At 41.6% G+C, this 5736-nt stretch overlaps 1 protein-coding gene across 4 annotated transcripts in view; it reads right to left on the reverse strand.

The window, feature by feature from the left end:
• ip6k1 (inositol hexakisphosphate kinase 1) overlaps positions 1-5015 on the reverse strand; it is a 30760-nt gene extending 25745 nt beyond the window's left edge. For all 4 annotated transcript variants that reach the window (XM_034870016.1, XM_034870018.1, XM_034870019.1 and 1 more), the window contains exon 1: positions 4814-5015. The gene's annotated coding sequence lies outside the window, so the exon portion shown is untranslated. The remainder of the gene's footprint in view (positions 1-4813) is intronic.
• Positions 5016-5736: the final 721 nt, after the last annotated feature.

Below are 5736 nucleotides of genomic sequence, written 5' to 3' on the forward strand. Positions count from 1 at the left end.
ATTCAAAATGTTCAATGCCTTATCGCGCTGATGTGACCGAGCCCGACCCGAACCCGAGCATCCTTTCTAAACATCTGTTCCAACCCGGCCCGGCCCTTCGGGTACCGTCGGTTGCCGTCGGGCTCGGGTCGGGTATCCATCCTCTAGTGTCCACCAAAGCGTTTTTAAATCGAGGCCAGCGTACATTGGTCACACAAAGCTACAAACACCAGCTGCGTGACGAGGCTCTGAGGGTCCATTGGGCGCTTTTGCACGTTTTGGAGTTAATTTCTGGTTGCTGAGAGTTAATCACAGTGGAGGATGTGGACAAATACCGCAAAGACCAACCATCACATCTGACATGAACTGACGGTACGTGCTGATCAACAACATAAATCTGGACTGTATATCTACGTCCTCGCTGACAACATTATTAGTTACGCGGCTATTCCGTCTCATAGCAACCAGACGCAAACAAGGCGTCTCTGCTAAAAAAAAAAAAAACGCTTCCAGCTGGGCGTATGGCGTTTTCAGCTGCTGGGAAACTGCTTTGGTGGACAGGCGACCTTATGAAAGTAACACCAGCGATTGTCCGACCAATGACAATTTAATCGGACATGAGCATATCGACCAAACAATCGACCAACTGACCAGGAGATGTCAGCCCTTGGAAGAATTAATGAAGGAAAGAGGGAGATTTAACGCCAGATGGAGCAATTCAACAGAGTAGGATTGACACAAGGATGCAGAGAAGTAACACAGAAAGTAATGTAGGAAACATGATGGCCTTATGGCTCTTTCTCTGTATCATGCAGCCCTGTGGGAGAGAAACCCCAAACACATCTGTCACTCTCAAAAATCACAAACTACAACTGGGAAAAACATAAAAACACACTCACAGCTGCTGTCCATGTCCCTTGACACAAGTCAACAGCTGCTGAGCGACACACACACACACACACACACACACACACACACGGACACACAACAAACAAACAATCCGTCCCAAGAACAATCCGTCCTATCAACAATGATCTGAGTGAGACATGGGATCAGTCAAAACAACCAACGAGACCTCACACGTCAGCCATCTGGGCGGCTTTCTCACCACTAACCCAAGACTGTGGCGTTACCACGGCACCCAAAACGCACGACATGTCAGTCATCGCTCGTGAGACTCTCTTGTCAGCGAGGCACACACACTCTCAAGATCACATCAGACACTGTGTGACTGATGTGTGAGAATGCACCATTAATTTTTCAACGTGCACATAGTTTTTCTTTTTTAAATGAAAATAGCTGATTACTTTACAGTAGAATAGCTTTTCATTTGTGGGATACTGTCATCGGATTTCTTCAATAAAGACTTTCTATTCATCAGCTCACCTCATGTTCCTTGGGGTGGCACTTAGGGAATCTGTAAGGGTACATGCCCGACGAGGTGTCCATTGTCGGGTATTAATGGACAACGGCGAGGTGTGAACTGTCCGCCACGCAGTGAGGATTGACCAGTCCGTGGTTTAAGGATTATTATCAAACCGAGCTGCGAGCTCCGTTCCTGCTGTTGTGTTTCTGTTAGGTCTCCACCCTACCCTTCCTTTTATTTGGTCCTGGGACGATTATTATTGTACACATATATATATATATATATATATATATATATATTTGATCACAAAAAAGCATTATTGTCAAACCATTTCAGTTAATTTTGTATGCAAACAGGTCAACAGAAGCACATTTCCAGGAAACCTGCCTGACATCCGGTGGGATGTCCCTCACCTAGCGCTCTCTGTGTGTTGCCGTTCTACTTCGAGCTAGCAAGCTACAAGCTGAAAGTTTGGACAGGCCTGCTTGGTACTCTTGGGGAAGAATATCTTTACATTTGCTCTCTAACTGGGATGTTTTGGGACCAATCGGTGGAGATAAACTATGAACACACGTTGCCAAATAGTTCCATTGACAAGACCAAAGTGATCTGTGTGTGTTTTGTCGTTGTGAACTGAGCTATCATCTCAGCACGTCCAGTCTGAAATACCACTTGATAGCCAAGCATAAAGCTGATGCAAACTCTCCTCCCGTTTGTCAAAATAATTTTTTCACCCTTTGATTGATGTGTTACAATGTTTGAGAGATTATTTGCTCCAAGTGAGAATGCTACACGTGAAATTAAACACTTCGGTAGACTCTGTGCCATGTTGTTTTCAATGAAAAGAAACATTTGTACAAGCAAGCCGAATAAGAAAAAATAATGGGACAAAAAGAAATAAAGGGACATTTCTAATAGATAAAAAACTTGCAATTAATCACAAGTTGACTATGACATTAATTGTGATTAATCACAATTACATATTTTAATTGTTTGACAGCACAACTTCTTAATATGTGGAAGGCAGCGATTCTTCCCTAAACCCTAAATCGATAACCGTGTGTTTTGAGTGTGAGAAATCTCCGTCAGGAATTGAATTTAATGAACTGAAATTGTAATGAAATCGCTCAGGCCTGCAGGCAATGCATGTATAGTGTTGACTAAATTTCCCAGGCAAGCTAAGTGATTTGGCCGCCATTAACCAAACATGCTACATTGATTCCTGTGTCACCCTCTACTGGCAATGCAAGACTACTGTTACAGAAACTAACCACCAACTTGTTACACGCTCTGTTTATAACCAGCATGGAGCACCGGTTGTATTACAACACCTTCCCTACGTCATCGTTTGGCCCTTGTTAGGATCCGGAAGGATTTATTACCAAAAAGCCAGACTTAAACCTAAAGTTAGCCAGCTAACTTATCTGTCCTCCATTTACACCAAAGGCAGAGACAGACAAGATGTTCTCCTGTCTTACTTTAGACTGAATGGCACACTCGATCTGTTTTGAGTGGAAGTGCTCCAGATGCTGGTTGGTTGCCTGAAAAAGGCTAAATTATCAAATTATAGACTAAAGTCTAAATTACACTTCAGCAAGCAGTCTCAATCTCATCACTTTCATTTGTATTTATAGTTTGGCGACCGTCCAGGCGGATCTTTTAGGTACAGAGGCCGAGCCTGGCTGAAGTTTGTGTACATTCTGCAAAAGACACTGCGGGAAAAATAAAAGTATCTCTCCATCTCCACTTTGTTGAGATGATTAAGGGATAAGGATCAAACGTCTAACTCCCTTTAATAGAAAATGGAGATTTTATTCAATTTCCTTCAGAATGTCTTCCAACTAAACTAATACACTGGATCAGTAATGGGACAACTAATGACCTTATTAATTAATCAGGTATCAGTCAGATGTGAACAAAACACTTTAAAACCTATTTTTTTATTTCGAAATTATTATCAATATTGAATTGTAACACTGCAATGATTAATACAAAATATCTCCAGATGGATAGAAGAGTTTTGAGGATTTAAAAAAGAGAAAAGGCACAAACTAAGTTACCATGTATTCCTTCTAAAGTTACCATACTGGTTACAGTCATTGAGACATCTATAATTCTATAGACATTTCTAGTGATTATAATCCCAAAACTTTCTAGTGCAGAGATCTGGCAAAACATGCCTTTGACGTCCACTGATGTTGAGAAAAAACAGGCAGAAAGAAAGGAACTCTCTGTCGCTTTTTTCCACCTCTTTCCCCTCAAATGTTGAAAATACTGCCATGCAGTTATCATCAATCACAGGTAAAACCAGTTGACCGGTGTGGATGACAGAGGAAAGACTGCTAGTTTTCGGTAGGATATTCACAGCTGAATTGCATATAAGGACATTTTCAACTCAAGTTGTTGTCACTGTTTTTTAAATGGTATTTTTAAAGTTAAACCATTGCAACATCTTTCCAAATAGTCAATGAGTAATTGTGCGAGGAAATCGTGATTTCAGAATATGGACCAAAATAATTGTAAATTGTAAAAATAATGAATATTCCATATTCGGCCCTATAATAACAACAACAAAAAACTCACATCCTCAAGCAACCATCCACTCCCGCTGTGCCACTTCTCAAACTGTATAGGCAGAGAGGAACATAACTGATGAACGACAGCCTTTAGTCAGTGTTTGTTTGTTAATATTATGGTCATCTGTGGAGCAGCATGAGAAGGCTGTCCTGCTTCAGTTGTACTACAACACATAGCAGCAGCAGCGTGGTCATCCTCGCATCCAGTGCAGCAGAAGCTACCTAGTTACACCTAGTAAACGCCATCAAACTGGCACGATGTCGTGATGCAGTAATAACAACCTAGTTTCTACTGCTGCAAGCCTGTCCCAATACATTACCCCGGGCAATCCTTATGACTCCAACATGCAACAACCTTCATTAAAAACCGTAATTATATTTACACCGAGATAGCTTCAGTATAATGAAACTTTTGAAAAACCCTCTTCTTTATCTTGATAACGATACCAGCCCATCTTCTACCGTTAACCTGATCCCAACGTTAGCCCGGGTTGATGTTAAGTGGTAGCAGAATGGCTAGCTGCCACATAACACGTTTATAGCCCCTTGGGTACCATATTAGTTAGCGTTAACGTTGGCTGTCAGACTGGCCAGCTTCTTGACCTTAGCCTAACAACGCGCTAGCTAGCTAATTCAGCTACACTCATCTTAAATCAGCTTATAATGAAAGTAAAACTTCACACCGCGTCGTGTCGTCTCGCTTTAAAATTCCCCCGTCTTCTCCAACGGCCGCTCGGTGTCCCGGACACTGATGGAAAACACTGACGTTAGTTCGACACTTAGCTAGCTAAGTAGCTTTGCATGCTAACGCTAGCTACGTAGCTAACATCACGGTTTGACGTTACGCAGTCTCTCCGGTTAGACACACCGAGCTGTCACAATAACAACATACCTTCAGCATCGACCGGTGGACACTGAGCTGACTTCGCGGAGGTCACGGTGATTGTGCTTCAGATGACCGGAGAGGTGCATGGATGTCGGTCCCCGGTATCCAAACTCATTAACGGCGGAAAAACATCCAGGAGGCTAACGTCATTACAGTAAAGCTAACGCAGGCTGTTTGGTTTTTACAGTTCGTTTGCATGACTGTAACGCGTTGGCGCCACCTACAGGCTACAGCTGGGTCTACCCATGGACATATAAAGAGTATATCTTTATATGTCCATGGTTCTACCCATAGACGTATAAAGATATGTCCATTGTTCTACCCATAGACGTATAAAGATATGTCCATGGTTCTACCCATAGACAGATAAAGATATCTTTATATGTCCATGGTTCTACCCATAGACAGATAAAGATATGTCCATGGTTCTACCCATAGACGTATAAAGATATGTCCATTGTTCTACCCATAGACAGATAAAGATATCTTTATATGTCCATGGTTCTACCCATAGACAGATAAAGATATCTTTATATGTCCATGGTTCTACCCATTGACAGATAAAGATATGACCATGGTTCTACCCATAGACAGATAAAGATATCTTTAAATGTCCATGGTTTTACCCATAGACAGATAAAGACATGTCCATGGTTTTACCCATAGACATATAAAGATATCTTTATATGTCCATGGTTCTACCCATAGACAGATAAAGATATCTTTATATGTCCATGGTTCTACCCATAGACAGATAAAGATATATTTTTATGTCCATGGTTCTACCCATAGACAGATAAAGATATATCCATGGTTCTACCCATAGACGGATAAAGATATGTCCATGGTTTTACCCATAGACAGATAAAGATATGTCCATGGTTCTACCCATAGACAGATAAAGATATGACCATGGTTCTACCCATAGA

The sequence above is a fragment of the Etheostoma cragini genome, chromosome 4, assembly GCF_013103735.1.
Source record: "Etheostoma cragini isolate CJK2018 chromosome 4, CSU_Ecrag_1.0, whole genome shotgun sequence".
In the NCBI taxonomy this organism is placed as follows: domain Eukaryota; kingdom Metazoa; phylum Chordata; class Actinopteri; order Perciformes; family Percidae; genus Etheostoma; species Etheostoma cragini.